Raw genomic sequence first — 20,144 nt, 5'->3', positions numbered from 1 at the left:
AAATTCCCATGAACTGACTAACGGCAACACTGCCCCCTTCCAGTAACTTGCAGACGAAGGTGCAATATCACCAACACAGCACCAGTCAGTTTTGGGGAACAAATCAGATTGCTGCTGTGGTATTTGCACTATCTGTGTTCTTGCTTCTGTACCCCTGGGCTGCATATTCAGTCTATAAATACTTAGGGTCCTACACAACCCATAAGAAGACTCCTGTGTTCTCTTCTCCAAAGGAAATGGCCCTGGGCTGGAATTTCTCATTCGAGGAAATGAGGGAATGGGAGGGGCGGGCATGCAGCATTTCAGAGTGCACCCTAAGCCCCAAAGTTAGAAGACTGAGTTTGGGTTTAAAATACATAGAAAAGCACAGGATCTGCTTCCATGACATCTCATGTGCTACATCCATCTTAGTTTTCTGCTATCTGTCTCTGGTAAACAAATGTGCTTCCCCATTTTGTTCTTTGGAAAATCTGGGGAAATCTTTTAAAATTCAAAAATTGTCAATGTTGCACACACATATGTGAACCAGAGTCCTTCATATTTCATAGGGATGTACAAAACGACTCACCTGTTTCGTTTCGTGACATCCGCATCTCTCTCCCCAAAATCCTGGCCTGCCAGCTCCGCTCTGCGAATGCTTTGACTTGGATTCCTGCATTGAGCTGGGGTTGGACTCGATGGTCTTATAGGCCCCTTCCAACCCTACTATTCTATGATTCTATGAACAAATACATGCAACATAACAAAACGGAAAAGACAGGATCCTCAATTACAACTCAGCAAAAACACACAAGGAGCAAGGGACTTTATAGAAGCTGCACAGGGAAGCTGCATATAGCCATCCTAACTGCTAGCTATTGGTTGTGTTCCCACATAATGCCATGCCATGGTTTATGTTAACCCTGGTTTGTTGCTTTAGCCATGTATTGTCTTGCAGACGAGCAAACAAACGGTGGCTCGTTTTTCCTGTTTCTGGTTTGTTTCTCTCATGTCTGTTTTGCCAACCTTCAGAGCAGTTTCATTTTCAGGCTGCTCTTGCTGGGTGCCTTTGTTTTTGGGCAGACAGCAGTGCAAACAAGCCAGGGATAAGCCATGGGTCTGGGTTCAGACATCACGACAAGCCATAGTTTGGACAAGCCAGACTTTGTCAGCCAACAACAAACCATGGGCTGTAGTTGCGGTTTATAACTGGTTAAACCATGGCTAGTTTGAGGGGAGAAGTTCAGATATAATGACAAGTCAGAATTCAACAAACCACATCATGGCTTAGTGTTATGTGTGAAGCAGGCTATTGATAGACATATCCTCCATGAGATTGTCTAAACCCCATATAAACTAATGGCCTTCACCCCATGTTGGGGCAGCAAATTCTATTCATTAATTCTGTATTATGTGGAGAAGGACTTCCTTTTTGTCTGTCCCAAATCTCCCACCTGCCCATTTCATTGGATAATCCCCAAATTCAAGTACTATGGGGGAAAATGGCTCAGTCTATATCCATTTTCTCCACAGCATGCTGTAGTAACATCCCAGCTCCAAAATTCCTGCCGTAAGGAGGTGCACCCGAAGCTTTTACTGTTACCTGATTCACCGGAGCTTTTAGTTAAAATCAGTTTGTGTGTGTGTGTGTTTAGAAACATAGAATAGTAGGGTTGGAAGGGGCCTACAAGACCATCGAGACCAACGCCCTGCTCAATGCAGGAATCCAAGTCAGAGCATCCCTGACAGATGGCTGTCCAGCCTCATCTTGAATGACTCCAGTGTGGGAGAGCCCACCACCTCCCTAGGTCATTGGTTCCATTGTCGTATTGCTCTAACAGGCAGGAAGTTTTTCCGGATGGTCAGCCAGAATCTGGCTTCCTGTCACTTGAGCCCATTATTCTGTGTCCTGCACTCTGGGATGATGGAGAAGAGATCCTGGCCTTCCTCTCTGGGACAACCTTTCAAGGACTTGAAGAGCGCTATCCTATCTCCCCTCAGTCTTCTCTTCTCCAGGCTAAACATGCCCAGTTCTTTCAGTCTCTCTTCATGGGTTTTATTTCCAGTCCCCTGTTCATCTTCATTGCCCTCCTCTGAACCCTCTCCAGCTTGTCTGCATCCTTTTTAGAGTGCGGTGCCCAGAACTGGACACAGTACTCCAGGTGAGGCCTAACCAGTGCTGGGTAGAGGGGACCTAGTACTTCCTAGGATTTGAAAGCTATGCTTCTATTAATGCAGCCCAAAATAGCATTGGCCTTTTTTGCAGCCACATCACATTGTTGGCTCGTATTCAGCTTGTGATCTACAACAATTCCAAGATCCTTCTCACTTGCAGTGTTGCTGAGCCACGTATCCCCCATCTTGTAACTGTGCATTTGGTTTCTTTTTCCTAGGTGCAGAACTTGGTATTTATCCCTATTAAATGTCATTCTGTTGTTTGACATGGAGCGCCCAGCGCTCCAGTCTATCCAGATCACTTTGAGTTTTGTTTCTGTCTTCCAAAGTATTAGCTATCCCACCCAATTTTGTGTCATCTGCAAATTTGGCACAATTACCCATGCCGTGAGTTTAATTTATTTTATCCATTGCATTAGCACTCTTGGGTTTTTTTAGTATGATTTCCATCTTCTTTATTAATGGGATTTTTTAAAAAAAATTAATGTAAGCTGTCTTGATGTAAGGTGGAAGCAGTAGCCAGGAGTGCATTTTACAAACTGCAGTTGGTACATTAGCTGTGACCTTGTCTAGGGAAACCATGCCATCTCAGGTTCTTCACACAGAGCTTTTATCTTGCGGTTGAGATAGCTCCCTCACGGAAGTTTGCAGGCTCTTTATATGATGCCATTAATCTCCAGGGTGTCTCCTGTACTAAATGCCCTTTGTTCCATTTTTAAATAGATCGCAGATAATAAACTATCAGATTACCCCATTGTCTTCTGCTTCAGTTCCCTCCATGAAAAGAGGAAAAGCGGCAAGAAGAGGAGCGAGATCAGTGAAAGAGAAAGGAAGACTCAGATATGGGGAGAAGGAGGGGAGAAGGGGAGGGGGGAAAGGAAGCACGTGAAAAAGGAAGTCGTCATGATCCTGCATTTAAAATGGAAGCAGAAAGCCCCGTTTTAAATGCAGGATTTTAGGCTGGTGTAGAGATGCCCTCAGTGAATGCATGCCTTAATTACATCCACACTAGACTACTGTAATGCACTTTACATGGGGCTGCCTTTGAAGATGATTTGGAAACTTTTGTTGCTACAGAATGTGGCTACTCATATCCTTGTTGGGACTAGATGAATCATATTACTCCAGTTCTGAACCAGCTGCACTGGTTGCCATGGTGTTTCTAGGCCCAATTCAGAGTGCTGGTGCTGACCTTTAAGTCCAGGTTATTTGAAGAACCACTTAGACACCCATATGAGCCTGTCCATGCTTTAACAACATCTTCAGGGGCCCTTTTCACTGGCCTACCACTAAGATCAGAAAGGTTGGTGGGCGCTAGAGAAAAGGCGTTCTCAGTGGTGGCCCCTTCCTATGGAATTCTCTCCCAAGACGGTTGGCTCCATCTGTGGCTGCTTTTAGGCGGCCTTTAAACACATTTGTGTTCTCCCTGTCTTTTAATGTTCTTCCTTTATTTATTGTATTTTTAATCCAACCAGTAACAAGCGTTCCCTGGGCAGATTACAAACAGTAAAAAGAATAAAACAGACTACAAATATTTAAAAGAATGCATATATTTAATAGAGTAATTGAAAAGGTGTGTGTGTGTGGGGGTATTTGCTGCTGTTAGATATTTGGAATTGTGTTTTATTTTAAGTGGCTTAATTTAAAATTGTTCACATTTAAGGCAGACTATATATTTTAATTAATTAATAAACAAACAAGCATTAACTACAAGAGAGAACTTGTTCCATAACTGCAAAGGAATGAAATGGACGGGGAAACCCTGGTTAGTGGTAGTGTTTCAGGGCATGGGAGGAAGGTCTGGACCTGAGTGACTTTATTTAAAGATCAAAGTCAGTCTCTCTCTGTCTCTTTCTCTCTCTGCTACCCAGAGATACTTTGAAGCTCTCTCTGCTGCCTGTTGCTGAGAGCGGAATTAACTGTACTCTGTGTAGCTGTATCTCTCCCACGTCCACTGCATCCGGCATATATATCCAGCCTGTCTTAGTCTCTCTCCCTGCTCCTGGATTGCCTGGAGGACCTCTTGATCCCCCCCTCCCCACAGACCCTCTCAAGTCATTGCGGATTTTCTTCTCTGCTAATCTGCAACCATCCATAAGAAATGGTCATCCAGAGCCCAGGGTGCTCACGGATGTCTTTAAGGGCACGTCTACACCCAGACTCCTGTTTCCGCTGTTTCATCCCTCCTTATCCCCCTGCTGAGATGTTTGCATGTTGCGCAAGGCAAGCACGCAAAAGCCGGCACAGGAATGAACAATGAATGAGCAACGGGACACAAACCAGGGCACCTATCTGCCTGTCTAGACCTTGTGGGGTCAGGTTGACCCTGTTCGCACATGCGTGCTTGCCTTTCCAGAGCTGCAGCACTGAGCGGTGGCTTGTCTGTGTGAATAAGCCATCTCAGGTCAAATGCCACAGAGATAATTTATTTATTTATGTATTTAATTTCATTTCTATACCGCCCAATAACTGAAGTTCTCTGGGTGGTTCACAAAAATTAAAACCAAAAAATACACAGTAAAAAAATACAAAAATATAAAAGCATTACAACCACAATATAACAATACAACCAGAATAAACGTTGCTCCCACCATCCTAGCTTATCCCAAAATGTAATGCCCAGGAGTTCTGCTGTTGTGTGGTGTTGTGGGGCTGAAACACACATGGCAGACACCGTTTCTTTTCCTTTTTTTACCCACAATGCCATGCAACAGTGGAACTTCTGGAGTACTGCATTATGGGAAAACTATCATGCCTGGCAGGCATCACCACTGACACTGCCCCCAGAAGCTGCTTGAGGATGATGGGCCTGGACTCTGTCTTCAGAAAGGTCACCTAGTCATCAAGGGTACTTGTACTTGTGTCCACAAGTGTATTTGTGTGAATCTGTCCTAAGTACCTTTTTAATGGAGTCATGAATTCTTTCAGGAAATAAAAAAACCCAGAAGCAAAGTATCACGACAAGTTAACTATAACCATAAACCCAGACCACAAACAGGAAGTTAGCTCAACAAGGAAGTATCTGTTATCTTGAGACTTTGGAGCTCACAAGGCCGTTTTTGTTCCCCGCTTGCCTCCGGCCCCCGTCACACCCCAGTTGACCTTGCTAGAATGCGTAAAGCTAGAGACAGACAATGCTTTATAGAGAGAGGCATCGCTCCCAAAATGTACACACACTTTTCTTTTGTCCCACTGTAGCCTGTAGTCTACCAGTTTGGGCAGGTTTGGAAACAGTACAAAAACCCGCCAAACCTATTCCAAGAGGTAGAAGTGGAATGAGTTAACTACACACCACAAGATCTTTCTCTCTCTACCTTCATCTCTCTGGAAACAGACGAGACAGAGATAGACAATCGGTGGCAAAAAGAAGCCACCGTGACTTCTTTCCTCACCCAGCATGTCCTGGTCATACGCCCACCATTTCCCTAATTACCCGTGCCGTGAGTGGTTGTGTCGTCCAAACCCAGCAAGGTGGGTTTGTTGTAGGGGTTATGGGGTGGGTTAGAAGCCACCCCCACCACTTATCTCACCAGGTTCAGGCAACACAACAACCCACGGCATGGTACGGTGTGGGTAATCAGAGCAACGGCAGGCGCATGAGTGGCATGCACAGGGTGGCGAAAAGAAGCCATGCTGACTTCTTTTACCCCGCTAATCATTCAGACCTAGCCTTTCTCTCTCTCTCTGCCTTAAGATGGGGCAGGCAGACTTTAGGCTAACTGAATTTGGGGGGGGGGCATATACATAGTCAGAATCGTAGGGTTGGAAGGGGCATATAAGACCATCGAGTCCAGCCCCCCGCTCAATGTCAAAGCATCCCTGACAGATGGCTGTCCAGCTTCATCTTGAATGCCTCCAGTGTGGGAGAGCCCACCACCTCCCTAGGGAATTGGTTCCATTGTCGTATTGCCAACAGTCAGGAAGCTTTTCCTGATGTTCAGCCGGAATCTGGCTTCCTGTCACTTGAGCCCATTACTCCGTGTCCTGCACTCTGGGATGATCGAGAAGAGGTCCTGGCCTTCCTCTCTGTGACAACCTTAAGTACTTGAAGACCGCTAGCGTATCTCCCCTCAGTCTTTTCTTCTCCAGGCTAAACATGCCCAGTTCTTTCAGTCTCTCCTCATAGGGCTTTGTTTCCAGTCCCCTGATCATCTTTGTTGCCCTCCTCTGAACCCTCTCCAGTTTGTCTGCATCCTTCTTAAAGTGTGGTGCCCAGAACTGGACACAGTACTCCAGATGAGGCCTAACCAGTGCTGAGTAGAGGCGAACTAGTACTTCCCGGGATTTGGAAGTTATGCTTCTATTAATGCAGCCCAAAATAGCATCTGCCTTTTTTGCAGCCACATCACATTGTTGGCTCATATTCAGCTTGTAATCGACAACAATTCCAAGATCCTTCTCGCTTGTTGTGTTGTTGAGCCACGTATCCCCCATCTTGTAACTGTGCGTTTTGTTTCTTTTTCCTAGGTGCAGAACTTGGCATTTATTCCTATTAAATGTCATTCTGTTGTTTTCTGCCCATCGCGTCAGTCTATCCAGATCACTTTGAGTTTTGTTTCTGTCTTCCAAAGTATTAGCTATCCCACCCAATTTTGTGTCATCTGCAAATGTGATCAGCGTTCCCTGCTCCTCCTCCTCCAAGTCCTTAAAAAAAATGTTGAAGAGTACTTGGCCCAGGGCTGAGCCCTGCGGTACCCCGCTCATTACCTCTCCCCAGTTTGAGAAGGTCCCATTGATAAGCACTCTTTCAGTCCGATTCTGTAGCCAACTGTGGATCCACCGGATCGTTGTTTCATCTAGCCCACTTTGAGCTAGTTTGCTCATCAGAATTTCATGGGGCACTTTGTCGAAAGCTTTGCTGAAGTTGAGGTATATGATGTCTACAGCATTCCCATGGTCTACAAGGGAGTTTACTTGATCAAAAAATGAGATCAGAGTCATCTGGCAGGACTTGTTTTTGACAAATCCATGTTGGCTTCGAGTAATCACTGCATTGTTTTCAAGGTGCTTCCAGATGGATTGCTTTATCATCTGCTCTAGAATTTTCCCTGGGATTGATGTCAGACTGACTGGTCTGTAGTTCCCAGGTTCCTCCTTTTTACCCTTTTTGAAGATAGGGACATTAGCCCTCCTCCAGTCATCTGGCACTTCCCCCATCCTCCATGATTTCTCAAAGAGAATAGGCAGCGGTTCTGAGAGTTCTTCTGCCAGCTCCTTTATTACTCTAGGATGCAGTTCATCTGGCCCTGGAGATTTGAACTCATTCAAAGTAATTAGGTGTTCCCTGACCATATGCCTATCGATCTCAAGCTGCAATCCTGCCCCTTCAGCCAGCACTTCGCCTTTGCCAGGGGGGTCATAGACCCTCTTTTGGGAGAAGAATGAGTCAAAGTAGGAATTGAGCACCTCTGCCTTTTCTTTGTCATCCTTATTTAATAGCTGAACCACCATTTCTTTCCTCTGCCTTTTACTATGCACGTAGCTGAAGAAAGCCTTTTTGTTGTTTTTAGCATCCCTCGCTAACCTCAGCTTGTTCTCGGCTTTAGCCTTCCTGACGCCATCCCTGCAATTCTGTGCTACCTGCCCGTACTCTTCCTTTGTTACTTGGCCTTCTTTCCACTTCCTATATGTGTCCTTTTTTGTTTTCAGGTCATCCCTAAGCTTTTTGTGAAGCCACATTGGCTTCCTCTGTTGTCTTCCACCTTTTCTTCTTGTTGGAATTGTTTGTAATTGTGTCTTGAGAATTTCCTTTTTTAAAAGCTCCCACCCATCTTGGACTCCTTTTCTCGTTAACGTCGCTTGCCATGGGATCTTACTGATCATTGTTCTGAGTTTATTAAAATTGGCTTTCCTAAAATCCAGGGTACACGTTTGGCTACACTCAGCTTTTGCTTCCCTTAGAACCAAGAACTCAAGTACAACATGGTCGCTTTCCCCCAGAGTTCCTGTAACTGCTACGTTATCCACTAAGTCATCTCTGTTGGTTAGGATCAAGTCAAGGATAGCCGATCCTCTAGTTCCTTCCTTTACTTTCTGTAGGAGGAAGTTATCCGCCACACAAGTCAGGAATTTCCTGGAGGAGCCTGTTTTGCAGAATTTGTCTCCCAACAAATATCAGGGAAATTGAAGTCCCCCATTACTACTACATCATGCTTCCTTAAAACATTGGCTATTTACTTTTCAAAAGTTTCATCCTCGTCTTCTCCTTGATTGGGTGGCCGGTAGTAGACTCCAACCATCAGGTTCCTTTTATTCTTTGCTCCATTTATTTTGATCCAGATGCTCTCGATGGGGCTACCAAGCTCATCCTCCTGTATTTCTGTGCAGAGATATGTATTTTGCACATACAGTGCAACCCCACCTCCATTTCTGTTCCTCCTGTTCTTTTTGAACAAGTTATATCCTTCAATTGCTGTATTCCAGTCATGGGAGTCATCCCACCAAGTCTCAGTCATATCTATCATGTCATAATTTCCTTCCTGTATTAAGAGTTCAAGTTCGTTCTGTTTGTTTCCCATACTCTGGGCATTAGTATATAGACATCGAAAACCATGTGCATCATAGTCTGGCTTTCTTCCTACATGTGTCTGAAGACTATTATTGGGTGCAATCAGCGCTGTTCTCTCCATCACAGTGCATGCACCTACGTCCATTGTTACCACCAACATTACATCTCCCTTCCCCGTAGGATTCAGTTTAAAGCCCTCCTGATGAAGTTCTTCATGCTGTGGCCAAACACATTCTTCCCATCCTTTGTGAGGTGCAACCCGTCCCTTGCCAACAGCCCATCTTCCAGGAAGTATAGCCCGTGGTCCCCAGAATCCAAATCTCTCTCGTCGGCACCACCTTTGTAGCCAGTCATTCACCCGGAGTATTTTTCGTTCCCTTTCTGTCCCTCTTCTAACTACTGGAAGGATGGATGAGAAAACTATCTGGGCCCCAAAGTTCTTGAGTTTCCTTCCCAAAGCTTCAAAGTCTGATGTGATTTCTTCATAGCTCCGCTTGGCGGTATCATTTGTTCCCACATGGATGAGAAGAAAGGGATACCTGTCAGTGGGCTTTATGAGTGCAGGCAACCTTTCAGTCACATCTCTAATCCATCCTCCAAGGAGACAACATACCTGGCGAGTCCACGGGTCGTCGTGACATACTTGGGTCTCGATCCCACGCAGCAAGGAGTCTCCCACTACTACCATTCTTCTCTTCTTGTTGTTGTAGGCCTGGGTTTCATCGCCTCTGTTTAACTGACCTTCAGCCTCTTGCTCACTCTCATGTAGGTTCCCGTGATTCTTCCTCTGCAGGCTGTCCTCCAGTCTCATCCGCAAGTACCTGGAATCGGTTCCACAGCTCCACTGCTTCTACTGGTGCAAAGTGGTGTCTAGTTCTTCTTCTCCTAACTGTCACTTTTTTCCAAGAAGTATCCTCTACTCCTTTTTCTTCACCTCAGCATTTCCCACTGCCTCAGCTTGCTGTTGCTCTGCAAGTTTCTGGTCTTCCCTTTGCTGCTGTAGTTCCCCCATTCTGTCCAAGAACTCTTCGTGTTCTCTTATTCCCCGGAGGGTCGACAGTCGCCACTCCAGTCCACTTACTTTTTCTTCCAGCAGCGTGATCAACTTGCACTTGTTGCAGGTGTAGGCCATGTTGTTCTCAGGCAAGAAAACAAACATTGCACACACCTTGCAGGTCACCACCACTGGAGAGTCTTGTCCTTCCATAGCCTCTTTTCCCTTTTTGTGTCTTGCTTTGTGATTGTTCTAGACTAGCCTGTGCCTGCTCCTCTACTCAGTAGAGGTTAAAAGCAGAGTCCCCTGGTGTGGAAGTGTGTGTTACAAGACAAATAAATGAAAAAAGTTAGTTAAAAAAAAAATGAAAAAAAAATAAAAAAAATGTTAGGGGCCTCCGCCTTGACCTCCCCTGCCGAACTCCCCTGGCCAACTCCTGTTTGCTCCCCCTGTCCGCTCGCTCTGGTCGTTCGCCCTCTGGGAGCTTGCTTGCTTTTGTAGTCCCTGGACCAGCTGGAGCAGCTTGCTCTGCTCTGCTCAGCTGGGAGGCAGGAAACAGACTGAAGCTTCCCGCCCACTCAGCTGCTGGGAGTACTCAGGCCACACACACCCAGTTCTGTTCGGCATGTATGCATATTATTGCACATAGATACATTCGTACGGAGAGCCTGAAAGAACTGGGCATGTTTAGCCTTGAGAAGAGAAGACTGAGGGGAGATATGATAGCGCTCTTCAAGTACTTGAGAAGTTATCACAGACAGGAAGGCCAGCATCTCTTCTCGATCATCCCAGAGTGCAGGACGCAGAATAATGGGCTCAAGTCACAGGAAGCCAGATTCTGTCTGAACATCAGGAAAAACCTCCTGCCTGTTAGAGCAATATGACAATGGAACCAATGACCTAGGGAGGTGGTGGGCTCTCCCACACTGGAGGCATTCAAGACAAGGCTGGACAGCCACCTGTCAGGGATGCTCCTGCACTGAGCAGGGGGTTGGACTCGATGGCCTTGTAGGCCCCTTCGAATCCTACTGTTCTATGATTCTATGTGACCCCCAGCTGGGCCTGGGGTTCAACCCCTTTGCCCTGTGCAGTGAGGCACTGGGGGCTGCTGCAGCCAGGTTATGCCAGTCACGGCCTTCGTTGCCTCTTGTGGCTCTTCCTCTTCCCTGCTTGGCAAAATAATCTTGTCCTCCCTGGGTAGGTCTGGAAGCCTCATCCCCAAAGGGACGTGCTGCCATCTGCAGGCCTCCCGCCCAGGGAGCTGTGCACGCGCCTCCCTTCCCTTTGCATGCTGATGTGCAGAGCATAGGGATGTCAGAGAATTCCGCCACGGATCTCAGGGAGGCCGAATGCCAGTGCATTCGGCCCCCCGAAATCTGTGGCGGAACGGCCTGCCACCCCCCCCGCGGATCCCCCCCAGGACGAGACTTACCTGGGGTGGATGTTCCAGGTGGCGGCAGCTGGTCTTCCGACCGGCCACCGCCGCCATTTGCAGTCTGGAGGTGTTTTTTGTTTTTTACAGGGACGTGATAGGCTGCGTGAAGCTTTACATAGCCTATCATGGCTGGGTTAAAAAAAACAAACCGCGTATGCAAATGGCGGTGGCTACGGCCGCCGCCATTTGCGTTCCTTATTTTTCACCGTCTTAGTCTATGTAAATATTTACGTAGGCTAAAACGGCGAATCAAAAAGGGACCCAAATAGCGCCCGCCACGCTATTTGCGTTCCCCTTTGTTTTCGGTGTAATAGTCTACGTAAATATTTACGTAGACTAAGACGGTGAAAAATAAGAAACGCAAATGGCGGCGGCCGTAGCCTCTGCCATTTGCGTACGCGGTTTTTTGTTTTTACCCAGAGCCCTCCGCGGCCAGAAAGCCGGCTGCGGATGGCTCTGGGCCTGGCCTGGGCTGGGCCTGGCCGACTGCTCCGCAGAGCCGTCGCAGAGCACAGCCGGCCGTCGAGGATTCCGGGGGGGAGGAACGGAGCGCCTCCCCCCCCGTCGAGGATTCCGGGGGGAGGAACGGAGCGCCTCCCCCCCCCCCATAAACATAATCCGCGGAAAGGTAAGTGACTTTCATACATTCCTAGCAGAGCATGCAGGGGGCTCGAACCCCTGCCTTTCAGGATGCCTGGGGAACAGCAGCAAAAGCAGCATGATTGCTGGTTGTGGCACTGGGGCGGGCGGACGAGGGCCACTGTAGCGGTGTTCTGTGTTTCGCATGCGCAGTGATGTAGGGGCGTGTGCTGGGGGCGTGTCCCCATCGCTGTGAGTTCATTGGCTCCCTCCAGGTGTGGGCAGCATGTGGGTGTCCTCACAGCACAGTGCCTGACTGGTGGGCTCTGGTTGTGTTTCCAGGGATGCTGAGGATGTCTATTTGTTTGTTTATATCCCGCCTTTCCTCCTTAAGGGACCCAAGGCAGCATACATAATCCTCCTTCTCCACCATTTTATCCTCACAACAACAACTCTGTGAGGTGGGTTGGGCTGGGAGTCTGTGACTGGCCCAACGTCACCCAGTGAGCTTCATGGCCAAGTGAGGACTAGAACCCAGATCTCCCAACTCCCTGTCCAACACTCTAGCCACTGCAGCGCACCAGCTCTCGACACAGTTTCTGAATTTTCTGTGTTTCCCCTCCCCTCCTGCCCTGCCAGCAAAGTAGCAGTGCATCTCCCCACTCCCACCCCTGGTATAATTCATATATATGACTGCTCTGTGAATCTTTAAGGCAGGGGAGGACAGCCTATGGCCCTAGGGATGCATGTGGCCCTTGGCCTATTTTCAAAAGCTCTCTGCAAGAGATCGGTTCAGACCTCTGGCACTCTGCTGTGTAGAGAGGGAGAGATAGAAGGGGTGACACACACAGAGAGAAAAACGGGTGGCAGAGAGAGAGAGAGAGAGAGAGAGAAGTTGGTCGTAGAGATAGAGTGACAGAAGGGGTGGCAGAGAGAAAAAGAGAAGGGTGGCAGAAAAAGAGAGGGAGAGAGAGAGAAGGTGTGGCAGAGAGAGGGAAGGAGGCTGGGATAGACAGGGTGGCAGAGAGAGAAAGGAGTGGTGGAGAGAGAGAGAGAGAGAGAGAGAGACAAGGGGTGGCAGAAAGAGATAGAGAGCTGTGTCAGAGAGAGGAAGGGAGGCAGGGATAGACAGGGTGGCAGAGAAAGAAAGAAAGAAAGAAAGAAAGAAAGAGAGAGAGAGAGAGAGAGAGGAAGGAAGGAAGGAAGGAAGGAAGGGGTGGTGGAGAGAGAGAGAGAAAAGGGGTGGCAGAGAGAAAACGAGAAGGGGTGGCAGAGAGAAAAAGAGAAGGGGTGGCAGAAAGAGATAGAGAGAAGGGGTGGCAGAGAGAAGGTGTGGCAGAGAGAGGGAGGGAGGCAGGGATAGACAGGGTGGCAGAGAGAGAAAGAGAGAAAGGGGCAGCCGAGAGAGAGCAAGAAATGGAGAGGGAAAGGGGCGGCAGAGAGAGAGGAAAAGAAAGAGAGGAAGGGATGGCAGGGGGGAGAAAGAGAGAGAGAAGAGGTGGCAGAGGGAGGGAGGGAAAGAGTAAGACAGAGAGAGAAGGGGTGGCAGAGTGAGAGAAAAGGTGCAGGGAAGAGAAGGGGTGGCATAAATAGAAAGAAAAGGATGTAGCCCCACCGACTTTTCGCTCTGGCTCTATCAACCACTGGCATGGGCCCTTCCCATTGCTGGCATGCACCCCCTGCCAGATTCCCCCCCCCCAGGAAGTGCAGTCCTCCACAGAACAAAAGGTGACCCATCTCTGCTTAAAGGTGCTGCAACAAACCAACACAGCTACTCCTTTGGAATTTGGTAAAATATTCCCTTTTACAATTATTATTATTATTATTATTATTATTATTATTAAATTTATTAATCGCCCATCTGGCTGGTCACCCAGCCACTCTGGGCGATGTACAACATACAATAAAACAGTTTCAAACAATAAAATTCTACAATAAAAAACATTTTCTAAAATACCCTAACCCACCCCAAATGCCTGCCTGAACAATGATGAAAATGATGGAATAATTTAATGATGGAAGCTCATTAAAGATGGGCATGACGGAGTTCCCTAGGGAGGGAGTTCCACAGAGTGGGGGCCACTACAGAAAAAGCCCTCTCCCTTGTCCCCACCAGTCTAGCTGTCCTGGCTGATGGGACAGAGAGAAGGCCATCCGAGGCTGATCTTGTTAAGTGGCCTGTCTGGTGCTGCTGGAGGCGCTCCTTAAGATAGGCTGGGCCGGAACCATATAGGGTTTTAAAGGTCAAAACCAACACCTTGAATTTGGCCCGGAAAACAACTGGTAACCAGTGCAACTCCTTCAGCACTGGAGTGATGTGATCTCGCCGGCGGCTGCCTTTAATCAGGCGAGCCGCCGCGTTCTGTACCAGCTGCAGTTTCCGAACCGTCTTCAAGGGTAACCCCACGTAGAGTGCATTACAGTAGTCTAAACGAGAGGAGGCCAGGGCATGTACTACCGATGGGAGCAGATGGTCGGGAAGTAAGGGGCGCAGCCGCTGTATCAGATGGAGTTGATACAGCGCTGTCCGGCTCACAGCTGACACCTGAGCCTCCATGGACAGCTGGGAGTCCAAAATGACCCCCAGGCTGCGGACCTGGTCTTTCAAGGGTAGCCGTACCCCATTCAACACCAGGTCAACATCCCCCAGCCTCCTCTTGTCTCCCACCAAAAGTACCTCGGTCTTGTCAGGGTTCAGCTTCAGCCTATTCCTCCCCCATCCAGCCACTCACCGTCTCCAGACATTTGGACAGGGATTCTACAGCCAACCTTGGTGAAGATTTGAATGAGAGGTAGAGCTGCGTGTCATCCGCATATTGATGACACTGCACCCCAAACCTCCTGATGATAGCCCCCAGCGGCTTCACATAGATGTTAAATAGCATCGGGGAGAAGATAGAACCTTGTGGCACCCCACAAGTTAAGTGGCCATGGGTCCGAAACCTCCTCTCCCAGTGCTACCCTCTGGTACCTGCCGGAGAGGAAGGACCGGAACCACCGCAATACGGTGTCTCCAATGCCCAACGCCTCCAGGCGGTCCAGGAGGATACCGCGGTCAACGGTATCAAAAGCCGCTGAGAGGTCGAGGAGAACAAGGAAGGAGCATTCACCCCTATCCAGAGCCCTCCTCATATCATCTACCAAGGCGACCAAGGCCGTTTCTGTCCCATGCCCAAGCCTGAAGCCCGACTGAAATGGGTCTAGATAATCAGTTTCTTCCAAGTGTGCCTTCAACTGCACCGCCACCACCCGCTCAATCACCTTGCCCCAAAATGGCAGATTTGAGACTGGGCGAAAGTTGTTCAGAAGTTGAGGATTCAAGGAGGGCTTCTTTAAGAGCGGTCTTATCACTGCCTCCTTGAGGGCTGATGGCATCACTCCCTCCTCAAGGGAGGCGTTCACCACCGCCCTGATCCCCTCCCCCAGTCTCTCTCTGCAGCCCATAATGAGCCAAGATGGGCAAGGATCAAGTAAGCAGGTGGTCGGCCGTACAGATGAAAGCACCTTGTCCACTTCATCAGGAGGAAGAAGCTGGAACTGATCCCACAAAACCGGTTTGCCACAGGCCGCCTCTTGCTCACTAACTGTATCCACAGTGTGCAGAGTAACGCACCTAATCTGATCAATTTTATCTGCAAAATGCCTTGCCAAGGCCTCACAGGAGGCCTTAGAATGCTCCAGTGGTTCCGGAGCCACAGGACCAACCAGGCTCCGGACCACTTGGAACAGCCTCCTGGGACAGCACTCTGCAGACGCGATAGAGGCAGCATAATATTCCTTTTTTGCTGCCTTCACCGCCACGTGATAGGCTGAAGATACAGCTCTTACAAGACAAATGTAGGTTGGAACTGGACAATACAAGCTTTCACATTTCACTGAATTTGTCATCGGGAAGGATGGAAAGGGAGCAAAATTGTAAACCAGGGGAGCACTAGCTAAGTTATAAGTTAACAGAGAATGTTTGCATTGTTGATAAAGGCCTCTTGCCAGGTCTAAGACATTTGCATTGCTGATGGGCTATTTGCAAAGCTAGATAAGGGGTGACTGCCATAGAAAAGTCAGCATTTGTGACTGAGGCAACTATAGGGGCCCAGAAACCCCCAAACTTGATTTCAGCCAGAGATTGCCTAGGCGAAGTGAAACATCAGGCCCATGTTGGGGTCTTTCTTGAGCCGCTTTGAGGTTCTGGGCTGCCCCATTCTTCAGATGGCCAAGGAAATGGGGGCCCTGTTTTTTGTTCAAGCAAGCTCAAGCCATGCTGTTACATACTGTATGTTTCAGGGAAAGTCTGTAGCTTAGTGGACATGCTTTGTTTGAAGAAGGTGCCAGGTTCAAACCTGGGCCCCGCTGAGCATGACTGGAGAACCACTCCCATTCAGTGTAAACCAGTAGTTTTCAGATCTGGGGTCCAGTTGTAGTCCATCCATGCATTCGGGGACCCATTTCTTCCTCTTTTTTACCATATATTTGTATGGCGGTAATGCTGCTGTTGCAACCTGTCTTAGGGTCAGGTAGTTTAATGGCATTCAACAGGACTTACTCCTGGGTGTGTACAGGATTGCAGCCACACTTAATATCTGGATAGGCGGGGGGGGGGGGATGGAAAGGAAACAGCTCTTTGAGAGCATTTCTACACCAGCCTAAAATCCTGCATTTAAAATGGGGCTTTCTGCTTCTGTTTTAAATGCAGGATCACCACTGACTCCCGTTACACACGCTTCCTCCTCCACTCCCGCTTCTCCCCGTATCTGAGTCTTCCATCATCTTTCATTGATCTCGCTTCTCTTCTTGCCGCTTTAACTCTTTGCACAGAGGAAACTGAAGCGGAACACAGGGGGTAATTTGACAGCTCATTATCTGCGAACTATTTAAAAATGGAACAAAGGGCATTTAGCGCAGGAGGGACACAGCAGGGTCACGGAGTCATGTAAAGAGCCCGCAAACTTCCTCCGTGAAGGAGCAATCTCAATCGCAGGATAAAAGCTCTGTGTGATGAAGCCCTAAGTGTGCATTTAACATGCAAGTGCAGCAAAGTCATGATGCATCAGTCTCTGCACTCAAGAGATTTAACTTCTGGAGGCCCAGAGGAAGGGGCAGAAACCTGAAGAACTCTAGTGTACAATGTTAGAGCTATGTTTAAGTATGGTAAGCAGTATATAAATCTAATGAATGAATGAATGTCTGCCCATACACACTAACACAATTTTAAACATTATGTACAACAAAGGTGGGCAGAAGATAGATCTCCAGATATTTTGAACCTAACTCCCAGAAGCCAGCATGAACCGACCTGTACACTATGCTCTGCATCTCAGGCCCTCCTCTGGGAGCCTCCTCCAAGGGAGGCTTGGAGGGTGGCAAGAAGGGAGAGGACCTTCTCAGTAGTGGCCATGCATTTATGGAATAATCTCCCTGGTGAAGCCCGCTTGGCACCAACATTGTCATCTTTCCAGCACCAGGTTAAAATTGCCCTCTTCTCTCAGGCATTTGGCAGCATATAAGGAGTCTCTTTGATTGTCTCTAGCTGATTGTTTTAAATTGTTTTGGATAGATGTTGTTGTTGTGTGTGCTATTTGTTTTATGACATTACATGAATGGTTTTATACTTCATATCATGTATTTTAATGGTTTTTAATTTTTGTAAACTGCCCAGAGAGCTTTGGCTACGGGGCGATATAGAAATATAATAAATGAAATGAAGCCCCTGCCAGCATAGCCAATGGTCAGATATGCTGGGAGATGAAGTCCAAAACATCTGGATATCTTCTTTCTGCCCACCCCAGACCTACAACATCCCTACCAAGAGGCAAAATGGGGACAAAATGGGAGCAGTGTTTTACCCAGGACAGGAAAGAGTGATTGTCCTGGGTAAACACAGATAGTGGCACTGTATGCTCAGTGTTCTTCCCTTTTTTTGCTGTTTTTTTAAAAAAGAGGGGCTGTTGAGACAAACAGCTGGCCGCAATACATAGCTGTCGATTTGTGTTCTCCAGTTGGATTTTCAGCAAGCCAAAGAAGAGCCACATTTCTGAACAAAGTTCCTAAACAAAAAAGGTATCTTTTAGAACAGGGATGGAGAACATGCATCTCTCCAGCTGGTGTTGCACTGCAGTGGCCATCATCCCTCACCATTGGCTATGCTGGCTGTGGCTGATGGGAGTTGCAGTCCAACAACATCAGGAGGGAAACACATTCCCCACCTGTTTTAGAATTATCCAGACTTCTCAAATGAAACAAAATTCCCTCCATCTCTCTCCCCCACCCCCAACACATACACACATTATGCTATGGTCAGAAGCACTCAGTATATTGAAATGAAACTGATTCCAGCTCACCTCACGCTTATATATATAGGTCAAGATGCAGAGAGGGATCTGTTCCTTGTCAGATCCCTCCAACGTATCGCCTGCCTCACCTTTGTCTTCCTCCTTCACTTTGGCATGCCAGCTGGACAGTTCTGCATTCTGATTTCTCAGTGAGTCACGTCTGCCCGGAAGGGAAGACAAAATCCCCTTGTAATCCTGGCCTGTGTAAGCTCATTAGTGTGTGAAGCAGAAAGGCTACCTTGGGCACATGGAAGGATGGATATAGATGGAGGAGTTGATGGACAGACAGTCCCCTGAACCATTAATTCCTAGCTTGACCAAATGGAAGGCTCAAAGTGTGAGTCAGGGACTGGGTTTGATGAGTGTGGTGAGGGAAAAAAGCCATGGTGGCTTATTTCCCCCACCGTGCGTGCTGGTCGTGTGCTGGCTGTTTTTGCACATTCTAGCCGTGGCTGGGCTTGTCATGTTGTGCGAACCCTGCGAGAGTGGGTTGTGTTCAAACTACTGTACAATTGCGCTTATTTCACATGCCAGCAAGGTTATGCTCAAAATCCTACAAGCTAGGCTTCAGCAGCATGTGAACCGAAAACTACCGGAAGTACAAGCTGGGTTTCGAAGAGGCAGAGGAACTAGAGATCAAATCGCCAACATTCGCTGGATCATGGAGAAAGCAAGAGAATTCCAGAAAAACGTCTATTTTTGCTTCATTGACTACGCTAAAGCCTTTGATTGTGTGCATCACAACAAACTGTGGCAAATTCTTAAAGTGATGGGAGTACCAGACCACCTTACCTGTCTCCTGAGAAACCTGTACGAGAGTCAAGAAGCAACAGTAAGAACCAGTCATGGAACAACCGATTGGTTCCAATTTGGGAAAGGAGTACGACAAGGCTGTATATTGTCACCCTACTTATTTAATTTATATGCAGAGTACATCATGAGAAACGCTGGGTTGGATGAATCACAGGTCGGAATTAAGATGCCGGGAGAATTATCAACAACCTCAGATACACAGACGATACCACCCTAATGGCAGAAACCGAAGAGGATCTAAAGAGCCTCTTATTGAAGGTGAAAAAGCTGGTTTGAAACTCAACATTAAAAAAAATAAGATCATGGCATCTGGCCCCATCACTTCCTGGCATATAGAAGGGGAAGAAATGGAAGCAGTGACAGATTTTATTTTCTTGGGCTCCAAGATCACCGCAGATGGTGACTGTAGCCATGAAATTAAAAGACGTTTGCTCCTTGGGCGGAAAGCTATGGCAAACCTAGACAGCATAGTAAGAAGCAGAGACATCACCTTGCCGACAAAGATTCATATAATCAAAGCTATGGTTTTCCTAGTAGCAATGTATGGCTGTGAGAGCTGGACTATAAGGAAGGCTGAGCGCCGAAGAATTGATGCCTTCGAACGTGGTGCTGGAGAAGACTCTTACAAGTCCCCTGGACTGCAAGGAGGTCAAATCAGTCCATCCTAAAGGAAATCAACCCTGAGTGCTCATTGGAAGGACAGATACTGAAGATGAAGCTCAAATATTTTGGCCACCTAATGCAAAGAGAAAACTCCCTGGAAAACACCCTGGTGCTGGGAAAGATTGAAGGCCAAAGGAGAAGGGGACGGCAGAGGATGAGATGGCTAGATAACATCATCGATGCAATGAAATTTATATGAATTTGAGCACAGTCCAGGAGAGAGCGGAGGACAGGAAGGCCTGGCATGCTATGGTCCATGGGGTCACGAAGAGTCGGACATGACTTAACGACTGAACAACAACAACAACAACAACACATCTCACCAGCTGACCTGTGTGCCTGCCTGCTCATTCTGGGTTGTAGTCAGAACCAGGCAGAATGCTAAAGGAGCAATCCAAAGTGCTGAACCCTATTCCCAAAATGGGTTCAGCAGCTTGGATACCTCCTTTAGAGTTCTGGCTGGTTCTACCTAAAACCCAGAAGGGATTCATCGCCCCACCGAAATCAGGGTCACCAGTCTCCACTGCAGAGGGCTGTCCTCTGACAGCACTTCAAACAGAGGGCCGTCCTGTGTAAAGTAGGACACCTGGCCACCCTAGGGAGCAAGCGCATGGCATAATCTATCCTTCAGCATCACGTGATATGGTGAGCTGGGATGGAGTTAAGCAACCT

The sequence above is a fragment of the Heloderma suspectum genome, chromosome 6 (assembly GCF_057233095.1).
Source record: "Heloderma suspectum isolate Gila_16-S chromosome 6, 16-S_ref, whole genome shotgun sequence".
NCBI lineage: Eukaryota > Metazoa > Chordata > Lepidosauria > Squamata > Helodermatidae > Heloderma > Heloderma suspectum.
Note: the sequence above shows the minus strand (reverse complement) of the source record.